Source organism: Balaenoptera ricei, chromosome 7 (assembly GCF_028023285.1).
Source record: "Balaenoptera ricei isolate mBalRic1 chromosome 7, mBalRic1.hap2, whole genome shotgun sequence".
Classification (NCBI taxonomy): Eukaryota; Metazoa; Chordata; class Mammalia; order Artiodactyla; family Balaenopteridae; genus Balaenoptera; species Balaenoptera ricei.
In genome coordinates this window covers 93,080,224-93,106,364 of record NC_082645.1, presented here as the reverse complement: position 1 = coordinate 93,106,364, position 26,141 = coordinate 93,080,224, and the positions used below count along the sequence as shown (strand labels likewise).

At 37.8% G+C, this 26,141-nt stretch overlaps 1 long non-coding RNA gene across 5 annotated transcripts in view; it reads right to left on the bottom strand.

Moving 5' to 3' along the window:
- Positions 1–26,141, bottom strand: part of LOC132369175 (uncharacterized) — a 79,592-nt gene that overhangs the window by 22,295 nt on the left and 31,156 nt on the right. The window lies entirely within an intron of this gene.

Here is a 26,141-nt window from a genome sequence, read left to right as displayed (position 1 = left end):
TCACATAGCATAAAATTTTTGTTTTAATGATCCATTTTTAACATGGTACAGGATATCCACAGTGAACAAAGAATTTTCATTTTAAATAATTCTACAGATTTGTTGAAAAGAAATGGAAATTCAAATTTTAACATTTGGAAAGAAAAGTGATTAGATCAAATCAATGGGAAAAACGTTTGACTGGCCCCTTCATTAAAAACAACCAAGATTGGGGACTCATCTGAGCCTGGCTGTCGTAGCCGAAGTATTGATAGAAGTAAACAAAGTTTATCTTTAGTGACACCCTCGCAACAGACACACAGACACACACAGACACACACACACACACACTTTTCTTTGTCTTTCTCTCTTTGGCACTTTTCCCCCGTCACTTCTTTTTGCCCTACCTCTGGACAAACTCCCTTTCCCCACTCAGGATCCACTGCGGGAGAAGTTGCAGTTTACTATGTGTGAGGCCTGGGCAATTTCACAACCTCTCCAAGCCTCACTTTCCTCCTGGTAAAATGGTTGTAAGAGTAGTTTCAGCTTTGTTACGATATTGTGAATATTTTTTAAAGGATTAATGTGAAGTGCTTTACATTAATTCTTCAATGTTACTTTTCTTTTGTATTAGTTTCCTGTCATTGCTGTAACAAATGACCACACACAGTGGTCTGAAACAACGCACTGTGATAGCTTACAGTTGTGAAGGTTAGGAGTCTAACATGGGTCTCACTGGGCTAAGATCAAGGTGTTGGCAGGACTGTATTCCCTCTGGAGTCTCCAGGGGAGAATCAATTTCCTTGCCTTTTCAGCTTCTGGAGGCTGCCTGCCATCCACGGCTCGTGGCCCCCTTCTTTCCATTCCCTCCAAGCTCTGCTTCCATGGTCACATCTCCTTCTTTGACCCTCTTGCCTTCCTCTTATATATAAGGACCCTTGTGATTCCATTGTGCCCACCCAGATAATCCAGGATAAACTCCCCATCTCAAGATCTGTAACTCATATCTGCAAAGTCCCTTGTGCCATGTAAATTGACATATTTGGTCATGGATATCTCTGGGGTTAGCATGCATTATTCTGCCTACCACACTTTCCCTTTCCTCCCATATTTCTTAACTCCCAGGTATTCCCAACCTGGCCTAAACCTCACTTTCTTGCTTGAGTTCTCTTAGGTCATCTACTCATGCCTCCACACTTCCAGCTATAACTTTTTCCTTCTCTTCCAGTTCAAACCCTACCCATTCCACAAGTCCCAGTCAAATCATGAGTCCTTTGGTAAAGCCTTCCCAGGCCATCGGCTTATAAAGATAGCTTCCTAAATCCCATTGCATATAGTAGCTGCACCACTCATTTGGCAAACACTCTGCCTTCTGGTCATATGTTCATGGCACACAGGTGCTGCATATACATTGAATGAATAAGTGAATCTCCACAAGACCATAAGAAATTGACAGCCATGTCTTTTTTTTTAGCTTTATTGAGATATAATTAACATATAACACTGTGTTAGTTTGTGTAAAATATGATGATATGATATACATATATATATTGCAAAATGATTACCATAATAAGGTTTATTAACCCACCCATCGCCTAACATGATTACCATTTATTTGGTGTGCAAACATTTAAGATCTACTCTCTTAGCAATTTTCAAGTACACAATACAGTATTGCTAACTGGGACATTAGCTCCCCAGAACTTATTCACCTATAACTGGAAGTTTGTATCCTTTGACCAACATCTCCCCATTTCCCCCACCCCCCAGGCCCTGGCAATCACCAATCTACTTTAAGAACTGTGTCTTACGCTACTTTCTAATCCAGCACTGAAGAATGGTTGAGGGGAGATATATGGCAATGATGAAAAGATAAAGCATGTCCAGGAGCTCCAGGGAGGAAATGTTCCAGAGTCCCATCTGTTTCTTTAGTTTAGAGCAATACCAACTTACTTCCTACAAACACATCTAGGGCAAGGGGTCTTTACGTATTCTCTTTGGGCTGGTGTCAATGATAACTTTAGCAACAATTTTTCCTGGACTCTTCCTGCCCAGCTTTTCATGCTCTCTTGATTTGGTACCTGTGTGTATGGACAACAGAAGCTCTTACAGAAACACAAACGGCACCTCTGAGGAGTGCTCCAGAGCCCATGATGGTCTACAGAGGGTAGGGCAGAAGTGAGAAGTGGGAAAACCCTCTCATTCTACCTCAGGATACTCTTCAGAATCTGTGGTCTGCCTTAGTTTGCACACCACTAGCTTATTATTTACTGGCTGACATTTTTCATTCTTTTAAGAGTTTTGGAGAGGGGGCTTCTGTGATTCTATCTTATGCCCAAAGATGGATATCACTATTTCATGTGTAATTCTGTCTTTCTAGTTTATGATGACCATTTTCTGTAAGTAAGTGTTTTTACTTTTCTATTACTATTTTGAAAAAATATCTTTATCAGAACTTTCTTCATTGGCTACTAGCATTCCCTGGGCAGTTCTTCCCAGTCAAGGAAAAGGGATAAGAAAACTTCTTGGTTACTTTTGTACTTATGATTCTAACTACCAGCCTAAAGTTCACATCAAAATACACATCACACAATGCTATTTGTTGTCTCACATTTTTGCCAGATGAGTTGAAATCTATTTAAATAATTCAGCAAACAATTAATATATGAACACTTCACTGGGTTTTTGTGAAATAAATAGATGAACAATAAACAGTTCTGGCCATCCAAAGAAGATCAGACATGAACGTAAAAAGCTGCACATGAACTATTTCAGGCATTCCTTCTGACTCACCACTAGTGACAGATTGGGCCTTAGACCAAGAAAAATTAAACCCCAGATTAAAAAAAAAAAAAAAGTCCTTTCAATTTACTGGGCAAACAGCCAAAACTTCAGACCTCTCAGGTTTCAGATAACATTACAAAGAATCTTTACTGATTATACATTTGCTCTTCCAGCAATATACTACTTTTTCTGACTTCATAGTTATTGTGCCATTTCTGTGACTGTGTTTTAGAGTTGGGCACAGATGTGGAGTTTTGCTTGTGTTCAATCGAAGAGGATGAATTTGTAACTTTCCCCCTTCCCTTTGGGGAAAAAAATCAGGAAGGAACTTAAATACAAGGCTTTTCCTCCCATTTTACATTCAAACATGTCTTGCAGGAAATGAACAAATAGTGATTCTCAAATATAACATTGTACTTTTATGTGCTGTAGTACAAAAAGAGCTTTACAGGAATTTTGTGTGTTCCGGAAGTTGAGATTTTTAAGGACAAAAGTGGGACTTGGATTTTTTTCACTTCCTGCAGAATATAAATGCCAAATTCCTTAGCCTAACATTCAAGATCTCCAAAATCTCATCTTAACTCACCTCCAGTCTTTTTTTTTTTTTTTTTTTAATTAATTTTTGGCTGTGTTGGGTCTTCGCTTCTCTGCGAGGGCGTTCTCTAGTTGTGGCAAGTGGGGGCCACTCTTCATCGCGGTGCGCGGGCCTCTCACTATCGCGGCCTCTGTTGTTGCGGAGTACAGGCTCCAGACGCGCAGGCTCAGTAGTTGTGGCTCACGGGCCCAGTTGCTCCGCGGCATGTGGGATCTTCCCAGACCAGGGCCCGAACCCGCGTTCCCTGCATTGGCAGGCGGACTCTCAACCACTGCGCCACCAGGGAAGCCCCTCACCTCCAGTCTTATCTATGTCCATCCTTACTCCATGAACCCAGCAATGTCCTGTGAGCCATGCTGAAGATTTTTATCTCCAAATCTTTTTTGCCCTCTGGATTGCCCTTCTATCTTTCCTTTTCCCCCAGTCCCACTGTCAAATTATCCATTCTTCAAGGTACATCTTCAAAGAAAAGGCATCTATAAAGCAACCTGTACATCATCTCCAAGTTGAAATTTCCCCCTCTCTTGGGTTTTCATAATTTCCTGTAATTAAGGGTTACAGCTTTTGTAATGAGGAATAAAAACTTAAAAACTACTTAACTAAAAACTATTAACAGCTTATCAAATAAAACTTGAACATAGTTTTTTGAAAAGGGCAAGGAACTCTTTCAGAATCAGTTACATTCATGCCTTTAAATGCTTTCACTAGTAAGAAAAAAGAGATAGAAATGCCAGCCAACATAGGAAGCAGCAACAAGAAAAAGTTGCCCTATGGACCACAAATTACTATTTTTAAAAATAATGGAAAAGGGGGAGAAAGCAATTTAAAAACTAGAATTACCTTAAAAGATGAATATGCCACGAAAAGAAAATCAAAAACATTTTAATGGGAGATTTAAAAAAACGATAAATTAATGCATGCATACTTCTGCAAAATTTCTTCAAATTAATATGTGGGTTTAATGCAAATACTAATAAAAATTCCAATGTGATTTTTTAATCAAAAAAAGGAAGTAAAGTTTATTGAGACATGAATTAAAACATATTTTGTAAAAAGAAAGAATAATGCAGTGGGATTAGGTCTGCCTCATATACTAAAACATATAAAAGCTGCAATAATTAAAGCAGAATGCTACTGGAAGATAACTAGAGAGGTAAATTAATGGAACAGAAAAGATAGTTTAGAAATAAATCTTATATATAATACTTTAGGAAATGATAATGAGAAAAGAAGGGACTTTTCAATAAATGGTTTTGAGAAGATTTTAGCTCTTTAAGAAGAAGTTCCTCGTTCCATACTTTATAATAAAATGTGTTCTAAGTAGAATTTTCAAACTAATGATTAAAATAAAATAGTAAAATCTTCAGACAAAGTAGAATATTTATTCAATGTCTGGAGGAGAGAGTTCTTTGAGGTTTGAAGTATGAAGAGGAATCAAAAGAGGAATGAAGTAATATTTGATCACATAAGTCCCAAAGAAGTAAACGACTGATGTCTGGTCAAGTGGTGAAGCAGCTTCAGGCTCTGATAAAACCCTCCCACCTTTAGTGCTCACGCCTGTCCCAAACACAGTAATAATAAATAGGATATGAAAAGGGAAAATCAAAATGATATAGTTGAGTTCAAAAAAGGAAACAAAAGCAAAAAGTAAACAAATGGGACCTAATTAAACTCAAAATCTTTTTTGCACAGCAAAGGAAACTGTTGAAAAAATTTAAAAAGGCAATCTACTGAATGGGAGAAAATATTTTCAAATGATATGACTGATAAGGAGTTAATAGCCAAAATATACAAACAGCTCATACAACTGAATATAAAAAAAACCAAACAACCCAATTTTAAAAAGGGCAGAAGGCCTGACTAGACATTTTTCCAAAGAAGACATACAGATGATCAACAGGCACATGAAAAGATGCTCAACACTGCTAATCATCAGAGAAATGTGAGTCAAAACCACAATGAGACATCACCTCACACCTGTCAGAAAGTCTATCATCAAAAAGACCACAAATAGCTCTCTGCTCTCCACCATGTGAAGATACACTGAGAAGACAGCCATCTACAAGCCAGGAAGCAGTCCCTCACCAGACACTGCTGGTACCTTGATCTTGGACTTCCCAGCCTCCAGAACTGTGAGAAAGAAACATTTGCTGTTTAAGAAAAAATACATTCATAGAAGGCTGCTCCTTTTATAGATCACATGTGTGGATTCACAGAAAGATAGACAAGATGAAAAGGCAGAGGGCTACATACCAGATGAAGGAACAAGATAAAACCCCAGAAAAACAACTAACTGAAGTGGAGATAGGCAACCTTCCAGAAAAAGAATTCAGAATAATGATAGTGAAGATGATCCAGGACCTCGGAATAAGAATGGAGGCAAAGATCGAGAAGATGCAAGAAATGTTTAACAAAGACCTAGAAGAATTAAAGAAAAAACAAACAGAGATGAACAATGCAATAACTGAAATGAAAACTACACTAGAAGGAATCAATAGCAGAATAACTGAGGCAGAAGAACGGATAAGTGACCTGGAAGACAGAATGGTGGAATTCACTGCTGCGGAACAGACTAAAGAAAAAAGAATGAAAAGAAATGAAGACAGCCTAAGAGACCTCTGGGACAACATTAAACACAACAACATTCGCATTATAGGGGTCCCAGAAGGAGAAGAGAGAGAGAAAGGACCGGAGAAAATATTTGAAGAGATTATAATCGAAAACTTCCCTAACATGGGAAAGGAAATAGCCACCCAAGTCCAGGAAGCGCAGCGAGTCCCATACAGGATAAACCCAAGGAGAAACACTCCGAGACACACAGTAATCAAAGTGGCAAAAATTAAAGACAAAGAAAAATTATTGAAAGCAGCGAGGGAAAAACGACACATAACATACAAGGGAACTCCCATAAGGTTAACAGCTGATTTCTCAGCAGAAACTCTACAAGCCAGAAGGGAGTGGCATGATATACTTAAAGTGATGAAAGGGAAGAACCTACAACCAGGATTACTCTACCCGGCAAGGATCTCATTTAGATTTGATGGAGAAATCAAAAGCTTTAGAGACAAGCAAAAGCTAAGAGAATTCAGCACCACCAAACCAGCTCTACAACAAATGCTAAAGGAACTTCTCTAAGTGGGAAACACAAGAGAAGAAAAGGACCTACAAAAACAAACCCAAAACAATTAAGAAAATGGTCATAGGAACATACATATTGATAATTACCTTAAACGTGAATGGATTAAATGCTCCAACCAAAAGACACAGGCTTGCTGAATGGATACAAAGACAAGACCCATATATATGCTGTCTACAAGAGACCCACTTCATACCTAGGGACACATACAGACTGAAAATGAGGGGATGGAAAAAGATATTCCATGCAAATGGAAATCAAAAGAAAGCTGGAGTAGCAATTCTCATATCAGAAAAAATAGACTTTAAAACAAAGAATGTTACAAGAGACAAGGAAGGACACTATATAATGATCAAGGGATCAATCCAAGAAGAAGATATAACAATTATAAATATATATTCACCCAACATAGGAGCACCTCAATACATAAGGCAACTGCTAACAGCTATAAAAGAGGAAATCGATAGTAACACAATAATAGTGGGGGATTTTAACACCTCACTTACACCAATGGACAGATCATCCAAAGTGAAAATAAATAAGGAAACAGAAGCTTTAAATGACACAATAGACCAGATAGATTTAATTGATATTTATAGGACATTCCATCCAAAAACAGCAGATTACACTTTCTTCTCAAGTGCGCACAGAACATTCTCCAGGATAGATCACATCTTGGGTCACAAATCAAGCCTCAGTAAATTTAAGAAAATTGAAATCATATCAAGCATCTTTTCTGACCACAACGCTATCAGATTAGAAATGAATTACAGGGAAAAAAACGTAAAAAGCACAAACACATGGAGGCTAAGCAATATGTTACTAAATAAACAGGAGATCACTGAAGAATTCAAAGAGGAAATCAAAAAATACCTAGAGACAAATGACAATGAACACATGACGATCCAAAACCTATGGGATGCAGCAAAAGCAGTTCTAAGAGGGAAGTTTATAGCTATACAAGCCTACCTCAAGAAACAAGAAAAATCTCAAGTAAACAGTCTAACCTTACACCTAAAGGAACTAGAGAAAGAAGAACAAACAAAACCCAAAGTTAGCAGAAGGAAAGAAATCATAAAGATCAGAGCAGAAATAAATGAAATAGAAACAAAGAAAACAATAGCAAAGATCAATAAAACTAAAAGCTGGTTCTCTGAGAAGATAAACAAAATTGATAAGCCATTAGCCAGACTCATCAAGAAAAAGAGGGAGAGGACTCAAATCAATAAAATTAGAAATGAAAAGGAGAAGTTACAACAGACACCGCAGAAATACAAAACATCCTAAGAGACTACTACAAGCAACTCTATGCCAATAAAATGGACAACCTGGAAGAAATGGACAAATTCTTAGAAAGGTATAACCTTCCAAGACTGAACCAGGAAGAAAAAGAAAATATGAATAGACCAATCACAAGTAATGAAATTGAAACTGTGATTAAAAATCTTCCAACAAACAGAAGTCCAGGGCCAGATAGCTTCACAGGTGAATTCTATCAAACATTTAGAGAAGAGCTAACACCCATCCTTCCCAAACTCTTCCAAAAAATTGCAGAGGAAGGAACACTCCCAAACTCATTCTATGAGGCCACCATCACCCTGATACCAAAACCAGACAAAGACACTACAAAAAAAGAAAATTACAGACCAATATCACTGATGAATATAGATGCAAAAATCCTCAACAAAATACTAGCAAACAGAATCCAACAACACATTAAAAGGATCATACACCACGATCAAGTGGGATTTATCCCAGGGATGCAAGGATTCAATATACGCAAATCAATCAATGTGATACACCATATTCACAAATTGAAAAATAAAAACCATATGATCATCTCAATAGATGCAGAAAAAGCTTCTGACAAAATTCAACACCCATTTATGATAAAAACTCTCCAGAAAGTGGGCATAGAGGGAACCTACCTCAACATAATAAAGGCCATATATGACAAACCCACAGCAAACATCATTCTCAATGGTGAAAAACTGGAAGCATTTCCTCTAAGATCAGGAATGAGACAAGGATGTCCACTCTTACCGCTATTATTCAACATAGTTTTGGAAGTCCTAGCCACGGCAATCAGAGAAGAAAAAGAAATAAAAGGAATACAAATTGGAAAAGAAGAAGTAAAACTGTCACTGTTTGCAGATGACATGATACTATACATAGAGAATACTAAAAATGCCACCAGAAAACTACTAGAGCTAATCAATGAATTTGGTAAAGTTGCAGGATACAAAATTAATGCACAGAAATCGCTTGCATTCCTATACACCAATGATGAAAAATCTGAAAGAGAAATTATGGAAACATTCCCATTTACCATTGCAACAAAAAGAATAAAATATCTAGGAATAAACCTACCTAGGGAGACAAAAGACCTGTATGCAGAAAACTATAAGACACTGATGAAAGAAATTAAAGATGATACCAACAGGTGGAGAGATATACCATGTTCTTGGATTGGAAGAATCAATATTGTGAAAATGACTATACTACCCAAAGCAATCTACAGATTCAATGCAATCCCTATCAAATTACCAATGGCATTTTTTACGGAACTAGAACAAATCATCTTAAAATTTGTATGGAGACACAAAAGACCCTGAATAGCCAAAGCAGTCTTGAGGGAAAAAAACGGAGCTGGAGGAATCAGACTCCCTGACTTCAGACTATACTACAAAGCTACAGTAATCAAGGCAATATGGTACTGGCACAAAAACAGAAACATAGATCAGTGGAACAGGATAGAAAGCCCAGAGATAAACCCATGCACCTATGGTCAACTAATCTATGACAAAGGAGGCAAAGATATACAATGGAGAAAAGACAGTCTCTTCAATAAGTGGTGCTGGGAAAACTGGACAGCTACAGGTAAAAGAATGAAATTAGAACACTCCCTAGCACCATACACAAAAATAAACTCAAAATGGATTCGAGACCTAAATGTAAGACCGGACACTATAAAACTCTTAGTGGAAAACATAGGAAGAACACTCTTTGACATCAATCACAGCAAGATCTTTTTTGATCCACCTCCTAGAGTAATGGAAATAAAAACAAAAATAAACAAATGGGACCTAATGAAACTTCAAAGCTTTTGCACAGTAAAGGAAACCATAAACAAGATGAAAAGACAACCCTCAGAATGGGAGAAAATATTTGCAAACGAATCAACGGATAAAGGATTAATCTCCAAAATATATAAACAGCTCATTCAGCTCAATATTAAAGAAACAGACAACCCAATCCAAAAATGGGCAGAAGACCTAAATAGACATTTCTCCAAAGAAGACATACAGATGGCCAAGAAGCACATGAAAAGACGCTCAACATCACTAAATATTAGAGAAATGCAAATCAAAACTACAATGAGGTGTCACCTCACACCAGCTAGAATGGGCATCATCAGACAATCTACAAACAACAAATGCTGGAGAGGGTGTGGAGAAAAGGGAACCCTCTTGCACTGTTGGTGGGAATGTAAATTGATACAGCCACTATGGAGAACAGTATGGAGGTTCCTTAAAAAACTAAAAATAGATTTACCATATGATCCAGCAATCCCACTACTGGGCGTATACCCAGAGAAAACCATAATTCAAAAAGACACATGCACCCCAATGTTCATTGCAGCACTATTTACAATAGTCAGGTCATGGAAGCAACCTAAATGCCCATCGACAGACGAATGGTTAAAGAAGTTGTGGTACATATATACAATGGAATATTACTCAGCCATAAAAAGGAACAAAATTGAGTCATTTGCTGAGACGTGGATAGATCTAGAGACTGTCATACAGAGTGAAGTAAGTCAGAAAGAGAAAAACAAATATCGTATATTAACGCATATATGTGGAACCTAGAAAAATGGTATAGATGAACCGGTTTGAAGGGCAGAAGTTAAGACACAGATGTAGAGAACAGACATATGGACACCAAGGGGGGGAAAACTGTAGTGGGGTGGGGATGGTGGTGTGCTGAATTGGGCGATTGGGATTGACATGTATACACTGATGTGTATAAAACTGATGACTAACAAGAACCTGCAGTATAAAAAAAACCAAACAAACAAAACAACTAATACTAAACTTTCATTGGGTTATTTGTATGGAAATATGTTAATATAAATGTTTCAGACATTACATGAAATTTCTAAAAATCTTATATGTTCTGGTATAATGTTATAAGTCATAATTCCAGTTATTACTTTAAAATTTATATCTCAGAAAAAAAAAAAAAAAAAAGACCACAAATAAATTTTGGTGAGGATCTGAAGAAAAGGGAGCTCTTGTACACTGTTGGCGGGAATGTAAATTAGTGCAGCCACTGTGGAAAAGAGTATGGAGGTTCCTCAAAAAACTAAAAATAGAACTACCATATGACCCAGCAATTCCACTCCTGGGTATACATCTGAAAAAAACAAAAACACTAATTTGAAAAGATACATGCACCCCAGTGTTCATAGCAGCATTATTTATAATAGCTAAGACATGGAAGCAACCTAAGTGTCCACCAACAGATGAATGAATAATGAAGATATGGTGTATATATAAACAATGGAATACTACTCAGCCATAAAGAAGAATGAAATTTTGCCTTTTGCAATAACATGGATGGGCCTGGAGGGTATTATGCTTAGTGAAATAAGTCAGACAAAGAAAGACAAATATTGTATGTTATCACTGATATGTGGAATCTAAAAATAAAACAAACATATAGAGCAAAACAGAAAAAGACTCCCAGTTATAAAGAACAAACTAGTGGTTACTAGTGGGGAGAGGGGAAGGGTTTGTAGCAAGATAGACGTAGGGGGTTAAGGAGTACAATTATTATGTATAAAATAAATAAGGTACAAAGATATAGTGTACAGCACAGGGAATATAGCCAGTATTATATAAAAACTTTAAATGGAGTATAATCTATAAAAGTTTTGAATCACTATGTTGTACACCTGAAACTAATATAATATTGTAACTATACCTCAATAAACAAATTAAAAAAAACATAAATATGAATACCACCATGGAACTGAAACAAACAAAAAATGCCACATTGAAGAGAGCAGAATTGCATCTGTATACCTACTGGTCTTCCATTCCTATGTCCAAGGCTTCAGCTCCCTTAGGTACAGCTTCATACAGAGAACACTGAGGACAAGGATTAGGGCTGGGGCTCTCTCTAGTCATATGAAACTGGTAGAAAAAGTTGGCTCACCCATTGCTTAGAGGTATGGGTTCACAGGAAAGTGCAGATGTTGGGAAGCAGGAATTCAAAGACACAACCTGAGGCAGTGAAGAAATCTGTGATGACTACAATGCCTCCCATCCAAGTGCTAACCAGACCTGACCCTGCTTAGCGTCCGAGATCAGAGGAGATCAGGCGTGTCGAGGGTGGTACGGCCATAGACTGATACCTACAATATTAAAGTAAGTCAGGAATACCAAAATACTATACGTACCCAGTTCTAAACTGGGGACTCCAGTGGGTGCTATGTGCCAAAAAGTACGTTGTCAGGAAGGGGTGAACATGGAGGGAAAGGGAAAGAGAAGAAATAAGTAAAAGACTAAAAAACTTTCTACTAAAAATGAGCCTTCTGCAAAATAGAATTCCAAAACCACATTAAAATATCTAACAACAACAACAAAAAAGAGTTTGAACCCCACCTCCCCAGTTGGAACATGAATTCACTTCAGATAAAATTAATTTTCTGGAACTGTTTGATAAGGAACTGGAAAGTAAATGTTCTGATGATGCTCAAAGAAATCAATGAAGATAACCTTTCCATTAAAAAAGAACAAAAAAACATGAAGCCAAAATAATCAATAGTGAAACAAGAAACAGGTGGATCTGAAAAAGAAACAAATAGAAATAAAAAAATAGACATTAAAATTTAAAAGTCAATAGACAGAATGAACTTTAGGCTGGAAATATTTGAAGAGAGGAGTACTGAATTGGAGGGAGGAATTCACCCAGTTCATGGTCAAAGAAAAGAAAAATATGGGTAAATAACTAAAGGCTACTGAGGTTAGATGGTGAGGATCCCAAAAGAAGAAAATGAAGAGAAAGAGTTGAATCCTCATATCAAATGTGTTCTGCATACCAAAAGGATACAAAGTTAAATCATTACAGGGTGAGTGCAAAACATCAAGAATCACAAGAAAATCTTAAGAGCTATCATAGATAAAAGACAGATTATGTGCAGCTAAGCAACAGTCTTCCCATCAGAAATATTAGATGCTACAAAGAAGCCAGTGAAGTAATGTCTTCAAAATGCTGAGGGAAAAATAGATATCTACACTGCTAAGCTTTTGCAATGTAGACACAAAATGAACCCATTTTCAAATAGCAAAGCATAAGACCAAGAGTTTAGCCACCTACAGACTGTGGCTGATACTTACCCACTATGACAGTAGTGTAAGCAAAGTGGAGATCCATTACACAACAATGTGAATATACTTAACACTACTTCACTGTGTACTTTAAAATGATTAGAATGGTAAATTTTATGTTATATGTTTCTTACCACAATGGAAAAAAAATATCATGCTCAGGCTCCAAGCAATGCCACATTAATTTCTCTGTAGGGGCAGGCAAAGTGCATGGAACATAGGCAGAAGTATTTTCTTAAACTTCCCAGTTGATTTTTATTTTTATTTTATTTTAATTTTTTTCCCAGGTGATTTCTAATGTGCAGCCAAGGTGAAAACCACTGACTTATGCCTAAAAGAAAACCATATGAAATTTGAAAGAAAAAAAAAGAAAAGAGGATGGGAAGGAGTGTTTGGAAAGAGAGGTATAAGGCAAATACAGAAACAGAGGTAATACTCTCCCAAAAAGCCAGTGTAGTAGTTATTGTATTAGACAAAATATAATGTAAAGCAAAAAACTTAGATAACAAGAGATGCTACATAATAATCAAGGGAAGAATCATATACAATCATGAATTCGTATGTACCCAACAACATGGTTGCAAAGTATATGAGGCAAAAACTGACAGAATGACAAGGAGATACTTACAAATTCAAAATCATGGTGAGAAATTTTTAACATCTTTATTAGAAACTATTAGATCAAGAAGACAAAAAAACTTTAAGAAAGATATAAAATATTTAGAAAGTAAAACTAAGTAACTAGCTTGGGGGCTTCCCTGGTGGTCCAGTGGTTAAGAATCCGCCTTCCAATGCAGGAGACGTGGGTCTGATCCCTGGTCGGGGAACTAAGATCCCACATGCCGCGGAGCAACTAAGTCTGAGCGCTCCAGAGCCTGCTCACCATAACTAGAGAGCCTGTGCGCCGCAACTAGAGAGAGGCCTGTGCACCGCAAGGGAAGATCCCGCATGCTGCAACTAAGACCGGATACAGCCAAATAAATAAATATTAAAAAACAAACAAACAAACAAAACCCCAAAAACTAACTAGTTTCATCTAATAGGTATATAGAGAATCCTGCAAGTTGTAACAGAATGTTTTTTCTTTTCACAAACACATAAGACAATTATAAAAACTGATACCATACAAGGTCACAAAGTAAGTCTCATCAAATTTCAAGCAATCAGTATCATTCAGATTATATATGTATTTTGTAATTTGTAACTTTTTCTTCTCGAAAAGTTTTTGAAATTATGGCAAAACATTATTTGATAAAGCTGGATGTAGGTTCATGAGTGTTTGCTATATTATTCTCTAAATGTTTCTTTATGTTTGCAATATACTAATATTTTTTAGAATTTGAACCACCTGAAAAAATGTATTTCCAACAAAGATAACAGCCAATTAATGTCACTTTATATAAAAAGCCCAGAATAAAAGATAAGAAAAACACTAAAATGTTAATATGTAAGTACACAAAAGACATTGAATGACATCCAACATAAAGAAAAAACCAGTACTTTACAAATGGAAGAACATTCATTCTGAGTAGAGTCAAAATTATGAAATACCATGCTTACAATTTAAGATTTAAAAACCTGATTGTACCCACGGTTGGTAAGGAGATAACAACACATTCCTTCTCCTACATTTGGGGTGGCAGTCTAAATTGTTTAAAACATTTTGGAAACCAATTTAATAATATCCATCAAAAATCATAAAATTTTGGGCTTCCCTGGTGGCGCAGTGGTTGAGAATCTGCCTGCCAATGCAGGGGACACGGGTTCGAGCCCTGGTCTGGGAAGATCCCACATGCCGCGGAGCAGCTGGGCCCGTGAGCCACAACTACTGAGCCTGTGCTCCGCAACAAGAGAGGCCGCGACAGCGAGAGGCCCGCGCACCACGATGAAGAGTGGCCCCCGCTTGCCGCAACTAGAGAAAGCCCTTGCACAGAAACGAAGACCCAACACAGCCACAAATAAATAAATTTTTAAAAAAATCATAAAATATCCCATGTTTTTTGACTCAGTAATTCCAAGGATCTAGCATATGGATAATGATCCTAAATATATGAAAAACTTTATGTACAATGATGTTCATAGCATGTTATTTATAAAAAAAAAATTGAAAACAAATTAAATGTTCAGTTACTAAGAAAGTAATTCCCCAAATTATGATATATTCTCTTGAAACATCTTGTAGCCATTACAAAGGATAGGTAACAGGGGAAAATGTTTGCCAGAGCATGTCAAGTGAAAAGACCAAAATTCAAAACTATTCACTATGATTGCTAGAATTTGTAAGAAAAAAGCTTTGCAGGAACTACATCAAAATGTTAAACCTGATTATTTTTTCGATGGTGGGACCATAGGTGATTTTTCTTTCTATTATTCTTATTCTCTAATTTTTCTTTGTGTTTCTATTACTTTAATAATAACCTTTACACAAACTGCTTTAATGTTCCTGCATCTTCCCTAGGTGATGACGGATTGGCACATTGCTAAATATGTTATAAACTGGTCTCTCTCCCTTTTGGACCAGGGAGGCACCCAGTAGAACCCCAAAGAAAACACAGGTTCCTTCTTTTGTCCCACGGTGTTCTCATGTCAGTAGACCAGGTTGAGGACTTGGCTTGGAGGGAAAGTCAGCTCCAAGGTGACAGCCAGGCTCACTTCTGAATTGGGAGGGGAGAGGGGAGACAGAACACACTCACATGGAAGACAGAGCATCTTTGAACTCATATTGTGCCATTGTAGATGAGGGTAAATACAGCCCCCCTTGGGATGAAATGTGAAAGTTGAATAGCTCCAATAATTTAGGACAAAGTAGCAAGTCAAAGGACCCTAAAAGGATTTTAATTACTGGAAGAGTACAGAATCCCTTCAGACTCCCTTTCTAAAAAGACGGCAATCCTAGTTCTGCAGGGGTAAAAAACCCAACAACAACAAAAACTGATGGAGACCACACAGAAAAGTAAGATTGCAAAGGAGAGCTAAGTAATTTAAATCAGAATTTGCCGTAGAAAGAATTTTTTTTAAAGATAATATTTAAAAACATTTTGGCCTATCCTCATTTTACAAACCCATTCATAGGGTCAGGATGGCTGGAACTGCTGGGTGTTGGTTGGGTATGTGTTTCTCCACAGGACCTTTCCACGTGGCTAGCTTTGGCTTCCTTACAGCATGGTGGCCTCAGGGTAGTTGACTTAAATTGTGTCTCAGGGCTCCAAGAGACAAGAAGTGGAAGAGGCCCCTCTATGAAGAGCTGTGCACTGAAACTGGCACAGTCACTTTCCTTTATTCTATTGATCAAGGCAGTTGCAGATCCTACCCAGACTGAAAGGAAGAGTCATAGACTCCACTTCTTTTTTAAATTAACTAATTAATTAATTTTAAATTGAAGTATAGTTGATTCACAACATTGTGTTAGTTTCAGATGTACAGCAAAGTGATTCGGTACATTCTTTTTCAGGTTCACACATATATTCTTTTTCAGGTTCTTTCCCCATTTAGGTTATTACAAAATATTGAGTATAGTTCCCTGTGCTATACAGTAGGTTCTTGTTGTTCATCTGTTTTATCTATAGTAGTGTGTATATGTTACTCCCAAATTCCTGATTTGATGGGAGGAGTGACCAAGAATTGGTAGCCATCTTTAATCTGCCAAAGGATGGCCAACCAAATGGATAATCTCCATTATCCCAGTCGGGCTACCACTGGGATGAATCCACTGGGATGAATCACTGGCTACCACTGGGATGAATCACTGGCAATTTTTGTCCTTGTTCTGCCTGAGTTCTGTCTCCATGAGAGTGTGACTGTCTAGGCCAAGGGGACATGCAAGAGGGGAGTCGTAGTTCCCCAAAAGAAAATCATGTAGTCCTTACTACAAGAAAAGATGACTGGGCGCTATAGAGGTAAAAACAATGTCTGCTTCAGACACTGTTTGTTTTAAACCTATTTTTGTCCAGCGTGAGAATCTTCACACAAACCCATGCCCCTCCCTCCCTTTCACACCCAAACTTACTGTCTGTGTCTCTCCTTTGATTCAGATAACAAATGTTTACCTGCAGCAATGCTAGGCAGGCCTAGGCTAGGCTCTGTACTGGGGATCAAAGAAGAATCAGCCCCAGAGCTTGCCCACCAGTTGTTCTCTCTTGAGTAGGGGGATAATTGAGGAACAACAGTAACATCTGAGATGTTACTGAGAGGAGGTGCCATAAGAGGCACAGATAAAGTGCTCTGGAAATTTAGAGGAGAGGGAGATAACTTCCAGTTGCGCCCTTAATCACATAGTGCCTCACATCTCTTGTATTATTGTCTTGTCTGGTTATTAACGCCTACATTGTTGAACAACAGCAAACCAGTCACACTGAGTAATTCACGGCGCTGCTCCTTCCTCTGCCTCCAGGTCAGGAGCTTCTCCGAGGCAGGGCTGGAGAACTCTGACAGGCACATTGCAGGGGCTAACATGCCGGCTCCAACATTAGAGAACATCAATAAGATGCTATCTGAATAAAGTCTACATATGCTCAGAAATATAGGCCTTTATTAGCTTACTAATATTTCTTCAATGCACTGAACAGGAGATTAAAAGATTGCTTTTCTCCATGGCCACCTTTTTTTTTTCCCCCTAGTGGGCGGAAATATCTTTCTACTGGCACCTCCTGCTTCCAATGACTGACATCTCAGTTGGGTGTGTTCTTCCACCTCAGCTATGGAAAGATGTCAAATAAAAGTGATTGAATGTTATAGTGATGGCTCTACAAAGACCTTTTACACATAGTAATCTCAGATTTCTTCATGGAAAGTTCTTTTGTGTGTATCCCACTAGAGTATCACCTTTTGGCATCAATTCCAAGTCTTTCTGAAAAACATACTATGTTTTCTTTTTTTGTTTCTTATTTTTAAATGGCAGATGGTTAGGAAATATCTTCTCACTCTTATAATTATTTTCCTCAGTTTTTCTCCATTCAACAGCAATTACCCTCATGTATAATCTTTCTAAGTAGTTATTTTCTAGCTCCTGAAGAGAATAATCACAGTGAAGTCATTCATCTTATGTACTTCATGGTTTTTCTCAGCAGGAAACTTCTATTGAATATAATTTGTACCACAGTAACTAACATAGACACTTAAACATGCTTGGTAGTTAATTTGTTTTTAAGTGGACCAAGTTTTCAGATGAAACATTCAGCTGTTACACAAAGGGTGTTTTTCCTGGATTCTCTCCAAAAGTACCTTCAGAGAAAATTAGATATGTGACTACTGTACTTCAAATATTTTCCAGGGGAGAGGTGGAGTGAAAAAAATTGTTTCCTCTGGCTTAGATAACCTCACATTTACACTGTGCTAAGCACTTTACAAAACATGTAAATTGTTTGCTTTATGGAAAAGTAAAACCCCTTCTGGATTTATTTCTTGATGCTAGCAATATTGAAAAACAATTCAATTTACATTATACAGAAAAGTCTTTAGATAGATTTAACAATTAAACATATAAATCAAGTCATACCAAAGTAGCAGAAAACAGAAATGAACAGTTATGATATCTTTAGAGGAATTATAACTTATCCAAGCTTGGAAATGGTAAATGAAATATCAAAGGACAAAAACAAGAGATTTGATGATTTGTAACTTGTAATATTAAAGATGATTTTAACAAGCAGCATTATTTTACCAAAGGTCATTCATGATTAATTTAGAAGAAATTATCCTTGGCCTTTGGCATTCAGTGATGTCCACAAGTAATCCCAAAAGCCAGTGATATGGAGAACTATGTTATTTGGAGTCAAAATTGAATTATGCCAAGAGTGTGGTATGCCTGACAGAGTCCCTTACTTGAAAGTACCCTATCTGACCCCCAGCACCTGAATTGCAAGGTGACCTTGTCCTTCTCACTTGCTTATTGTGTGTGATACACTTCTCTCCAGAAGTCACACGTATTTGTACAAAGGAACCATTGCATTCACTGAAACGGTTTTTCTCAAATGTGGAGATTCAAAAAGGTTTCACCTAGGATACATTTCTGGAGAATGATATCATTGATGGAAAATTCCATAGAATGGAGATAACAGAAAGATCAATGGAAAGTTGCTGAATTTCTAGAGATATTGCCTGAATCAGGACTCTCTCTAATTGGCTTTAGGAAAATTGCAACTTTGAATATGAATGACAGTATTCAAGTGAATCAATTAATGTTACTGTTAAAAAAAAAGAAAGGAAAACGAAGAAGAAAAAAAAAAGACACACACACACACACACACACACACTAAGGACCCTTGTCCCAGTCATATAGAACAACAATCACAAGAAGTTAATGTGATTCCTGACACATTAACTTCTTGTGATTGTTGTTCTATATGACAGGGAGCCCTCTTGAATCAAATGATCTCTCCAGGCAATATTAACAACACACCCAGCTGGACAATACCCAGAATTGCCCAGGCAGACAGTGTCGAAGGTTACACACCTCAGAAACGACAATAGCGGTTCCCAGCCACACCTGCATTCCTGCGTGCTGTCACGTCTCCTTCCTGTTTCTCTCTGAGCTGGTCACACTATCATTAACCCGTATCTGGACCATGGCAGGCCCTCAGCTGGTCTCTCCAGGCTCCAGCCCATTCCATGACCAATCCATCAAACACATTCCCAAGAGGTTGCTATCACAAATGCAAGTGTGACTTGTCCCTCCCAGCTTTAAAATGCTTCAGGGAATGGCCCATTGCCTTCAAGAGACTTCCCAATTCTTTCTTTTTTTTTTTAAATTGTGGTTTAAAAGTGGCAAATCATAGTTATTGTTTGCCTTGGATGTGTCAATAAGTTATTTGAAATTAGTCAGGAAGAGTTTTATGAATTTTCAAACGCAGCTTTTAATCACATGTCTGAACTCACAATTACCAGTTTTTTGGGAAAATTTCCAGGTTTTTTTTTATTACACCACACTTCGTGTGATATTCCTTTATAATAAAGTTTTATTAATTCAAAAAAAATAACATAAAATTTACCACTGGAGTGTTAATTAACTATAAGCACATTGTTGTGCAACAGATCTCTTGAAGTTTTTCATCTTGTAGAACTGAAACCCTATACCCATTGAACAACTCTCCATTTCCCCTCCCCCCAGTCCTTGATAATCACTATTCTACTTTCTGTCTCTATGAGTTAGCAACTTTAGATACCTCATGTAAGTGGAATCATGCAGCATCTGTCCTCTTGTGACTGGCTTATTTCACTTAGCATAATGTCCTCAAGGTTCATCCATGCTGTAGCAGGTGACAGGACTTCCTTTTTACGACTGAATAATATTCCACTGCATGTATATATCACCACATTTTGTTCATCCATTCATCCATTGATGGGCATTTGGGTTGCTGCTATCTCTTGGCTATTGTGAATAATGCTGCTTTGAGCAAAAGTGTACAAATACCTCTTCGAGATCCTGCTTTCTATTCTTTTGGATAAATACCAAGAAGTGGGATTATTGGATCACATGATGATTCTATTTTTGAGAAACTTCCATACTGTCTTCCATAGTGGCTATACTATTTCACATTCCCAGCAGTGCACAAGGGTTCTAATTTTTCCACATCTTCACTGATACTTATTGCATTAGTCCCCCCACCCCTTACCTGTGGTTTCACTTTCTGTGGTTTCAGTTAGCTGTGGTCCAAAAATATTACATGGAAAAATTCTAGAAATAAACAATTCATAAGTTTTAGATTGCGGGCCATTCTGAGTAGCATGATGAAATCTCGAGCCATCACACTCCAACCCACACAGGACGTGCATCATCCCTTTGTCCAGCGACCACCCCTTCGTCACTTAGCAGCCGTCTTGGTTATCAGCTCATCTGTCATGATATCTCAGTGTTTGTGCTCAAGTAACCTTTATTTTACTTAATAATGGCCCCAAAGTGCAAGAGTAGTGATGCTGGCAGAGACTATTGTATTATTATTATTATTATTTTACAGTGGCCATCCCCTGGTGATTAGTGAAATTGAGCATCTTTTCATGTTTTTTGGCCATTTGTACATCTTTTTTGGAGAAATGTCAAGTCCTTTGTTTTTTAATCTGTTTTTTTTTTGTTTGTTTTTCTGTTGTCAAGTTGCTGTTCCTAATTCTTAAGCATGGTCTACACCCTTCCTGATCTGATCTGGTCATAAGCCTCATTTCCGTCCTCTCCTTACCTCACACACTACTCATTGGCAAGCTCAGTTCCTAAAAGTTCTTTACTGGAGGAGCCGGGCTATTGATATCTCCACGTGTAGTTCCTGATGGCGTGCTCCCCTCCTTACCCCAAACACATTTTGACTGCTGGAGCAAAATCTACTTCTGTCAGAAAGAAAAATTACCTAGGGGGAATTACCTTTGAGAAGTCTTCTCTCACCATGTCCTGTAACCCACCCACTATCCCTTCCAAATTTTTATTGGTGGATCTAATAAAACATTTCCACTACTAAACAGATACTAAAAGCAGTGAATACTCTTCATAGCAAAGGCTTTTTGTTGATGTCTGTTGTATTTTCCCTTTGCACTTCCCATGGAGTGAGTAAACCTATCATACTTGATAAGGTCAGCAGTAATTATACACAGGAATTTTATCTGAGGCATTCTGGAATATATCCAGAAATGGAAACCAATCTAGTTAACAGGTGAGCATACTTTTTAAAATGTCATTGATATGGACCATTGTGACCGAATAATAGTCCACATAGCATTTCCAAAAAATGTCTCTGCAATGTAAATTCTGTCAAAGGATTTTTGAAATTCTTTCTTGCCACAAAGATAGATTTTGTTGTCATGGTCTATCATGGAATGTATAAGACCAGTTAGAAGGCTGCTTGAACTTTGGTGCCATGTTGAAACCCTAGGTGTTGCTCAGGCTGAAGTGGAGCTCGGAGGCCTCAGGCAAAGCCTGCTAGAAACCAGCCCACTTGTGTTGTCACCATCAGTCTACCCTGTGTTCAGGGCTGACCATGTGGGCTTGCGATTTTTTAATTATTTTCTGCCTCCCAGATGAGATGATAAGCTCCTTAAGGTCAGCGCCAATCTTACTTAATATTCAGGCTCTGGTGCCAAGCATGGAGACTGCCATGGAATCTATAATGTTAAATTTTTTCTGAAGGAAGGGAGGGGAGGAGGAAGAAAGATGGGTGGGCAGGTGAGCAAGCAGGAGCAAAGGGAAGCACACGGCCAGGCTTTGCCTCTGTGCCCTGTGCTGCCCAGTTCTCCTCGCCCAGGACTAGAGAACCCCGAAGACCTGGTCACCCGGGCTGTGCACTCAGGTCCCACCTGCACCCCTGTCTCAACTTCCCCAAGCTGAAGTGGCTTAGTCCTCACGAAGGTCACCCTCCACTTCCAGCTGCAGGGTTCAAAGTGGGAGTTTAGATCCAGGGACTGCAGACAGCAGTCCCGTGCCATCTGGCAAATATATTGATCAGGTCTCGGATTATTGAGAAAACTATCATTTAGGAAGCATCTACTCCATGCTAGCCAACATGCGAAGGCCTTCAGATTTGTTACCACATTTCACATATTTCAACCCCTTTTCAATCCTTTGGGGACTTTGTTATTATCCCCACTTTTCAAGTGAGGAAAATGAGACCCAACCAGGATTGTAATCAAGTTTCTTTAATGCTAAGGCTGTGCTCTGATTATTATATCATGACACCCAAGGTCGGAGTCCTTTCAGATTTACGATAGACGCGGTCCATTGCTTTGTATTGGGGCCGTACACTTCATAGACTGAGTCTTTTAGGCCTTGCAGATATCTTAGAAAACACCGAGTCTAATCTCCTTAATTTACAAATGAGGAAGCTGACAACTTGACGTGATTTATAAACCATACAGTGAGTAGAGTGATACCATCATTCTCTGTAAAGGTTTTTTTCTATTTGATTTTTAAGTGTTGTTTTCTGAATATGAAAGCAATACAAGCTCAGAAAAATTGAAAATTAATAAAATTAATTAAAAATAATCCATAATTCATATTCCAACAATCCTAACACATTAATAAACATGGTTTTAGACTAAGTTCATTTGTACCTCATTTTAGGCCTTAGAAAATAGATGTATTTATTTGGCGAATGGTTATATATTTGTACATGTATGCACACGTACATATAGGATTAGTTGATATTATATTCTTTATAAAATATGGTATTCTCACTGAATATTATGAATAGCTTCTGATTTTATTAAAACTCTTTATAAATATTCTTAAATGATGGAAAGGATTTTTACCATAATCATAAAAATAATATTTTTTCACTGGGGAGACATTTTAAAAAAATATATAATTCCAAAGTAAAACTACCTATTATCCTATCACCAAGAGATAACCACCATTAACACTTTGGGTTTTCTGGTTTTTGTTTTATTTGAGGGGAGACTGTCTTTTTGCTGTTTATGAATGTGTATATAATAGAGACAAATGGAACAGACATTTTCAACCCTTGATACATTTGTGCCAAATTACTTTCCAGAAAGTTTGTTCTTATTTAAATCAACAGAATCAGTGAATGAAAATGTTTATCTCACAGTATCCTCACCAACTTCAAATATTATCTTTTAAATTTTTTGGCTAATTTTATAGTGGGGGAGAATGTGAATTTTAAAAATATTGATGGTTGTGAAAAAATTGCTTATAATTGTCTCATTTTATGAAGAAAAAAGATTAAGTACATAATATTAAGAGCTCTATACAACTAAACTCTAGTTTATATCATACTTAGACTATTTTAAACCAAGATAACGGTGGCTTAAAAACTGTTTTGCAAAACTGCATTATATTAAATGGAATTGAAAGAACAAGAAAGTACCTGGTAAGGCAGGTCAAACAGCCTCAAATAAGACTTCCGTGGGAAAGACGAAGGCAGCATCTCTCTGTAATCTGTTTGTTAATTCGTCTCTTTCCTATCTACCCTATTTCAAAAAGGGAAGACAACTAATACACTGATATATGCAGCACAATGCAGACAGTCAGATCCTACCTGCAATCAGAATTTTTTAAATGTTCAACTTGGGTATATTTTAAAGCCACTGTTGATTTGGAGGGCTGTACATCAGAGTCACAATTCACAGAACGCTAGAGTCAGAAACCTAAACACTTTCAGAAAAAGTTTAATTTCTAGTCCAGTTACTCCTTTCCTAAGGCTCCCCAATGCTGCTGTATGTGCCCCTCCTGTCTCTTTGCACCTGAATTTTTAAAAACAAACATTTATGCCTATTAAATGTTCAGTATAAATTACACACCACTGGTGACCTTAATATTGTGACTGAGCCATTGGTGGAAGGGGAGGGGCAGTCACATTTTTGGAACATGCAGTGTTTGGTGTCGGCATTCAGAGTTCACAGCCCTGGGAAGGTTCTCTGCCATACCTGAGGGGAGGCACGGCCAGTGTGTGCTATCAGTGTGTAAGGCTACCCCTGGCATCTCTAGATAACTATGTGAGATAAGCCTGGGAGAAGGAGCAAGAGTGAAGTGGAAATGTTTGGATTGTATTTCGTAAACATCAAGCCACATGTAAACAAATGCAAAATGTTGGAATCTATTACAGCCTGTGAATGCAATACAATGCTGTCATTAGTGTTACCATCTGAAAAAACGAAATCCCTTCATACTGAAGGTATTGTCTGGAGTGTGACTGTTATTCATCAGGGATTAATGCTACCATTGTTCTGGGGCCCTTGGGTTAAAAATGCATGATAACCATGATAATGGAAGCACAGAATTCAAACTCTTTCTCCCAACATTCAAGGCCTGACACATAACGTTGACCTAACCAACATTTTAAGCATATCTCTCTCCTTTGCTAAGCTTTGTTCCAGGAAAACTAGTTACTCAACATTCTCTCCCCACCTCCATGCTTTGTTAGTGCCAGTCGCTCGATCTAGAATGCCCCTCTTACCAACGCTATCTGGCAGTTCTGTCTGTCAATCAAGAATCATCTTCTCAAACGTCACCTCCACGATATTTCCCTTGTCGACCTTTTTCTCTACTCCGAGGAAGGTTCTTTGAAGGTAGAAGAAGCTACATCTTACACAATCTGAATGACAGAGACCTTTAACTTGTTCCCTTCCTTCCTGAGTGTAAACTTGTTGCAGGAAAGTGGCTACCCAACCAGGGACTACAGTGGTCAGTATTGTACAGCCAGGGGTGCCTGAATGACTTGTTCTTACTGGTTGAATGTAAATGGAAGTGACAGGTGTCACTTCTGGGCTGGGAGTTTTAAGTGTGCCTGCATGAAAAGATGCTTAACGTCGCTAACTATTAGAGAAATGCAAATCAAAGCTACAGTGAGGTACCACCTCACACCAATCAGAATGGCCATCATTAAAAAGTCTACAGATGACAAATGCTGGAGAGGGTGTGGAGAAAAGCGAATCTCCCTACACTGTTGGTGGGAATGTAAGTTGGTGCAGCCACTATGGAAAACAGTATGGAGGTTCCTCAGAAAACTAAAAATACAGCTATAATTCAAAAAGATGCATGCGCCCTTATGTTCAGAGCAGCACTATTCACAATAGTCAAGACAAAGAAACAACCTAAATATCCATCGACAGATGAATGGATAAAGAAGATGTGGAGTGTATATATATATATATATATACATACAATGGAATAGCCATAAAAAAGAACAAAATAATGCCATTTGCAGCAACATGCATGCAACTAGAGATTATCATACTAAGTGAAGTAAGTCAGAAAGAGAAAGACAAATACTATATGATATCACTTATATGTGGAATCTAAAATACGACACAAATGAACCTATCTATGAAACAGAAACAGAATCACGGACACAGAGAAGAGACTGCTGGTTGCCAAGGGGGAGGGTGTTGGGGGAGGGATAGAGTGGGAGGTTGGGGTTAACAGGTGTAAGCTTTTACATATATAGAATGGATAAACAACAAGGTCCTACTGTAGAGCACAGAGAACTGTATTCAATATCCTATGATAAACCATAATGGAAAAGAATTTTTAGAAAAGAATTTAAAAAAAAAAGAAAAAAGAAGTGTGCCTGCCTTCTTCACTCTTCCTCCTCTTAGGCAGCTTGAAGCCAAAGATTTTGGTACTGCAGAGCATAGCAGGGACTCAAGATAGGTGGGACCGAAATCCCTGGATCATCAGGTGGAAGAAAGTTGCCTGCTGACATAAAACAGCATCACTGAGTTATTAAGTGAGGGTAAAATTAACTTCCATGGGATTAAGCCACTGAAATCCAATGTTTTCTTTCTTACAGAGCTAGAGCCATTTCACTGACTA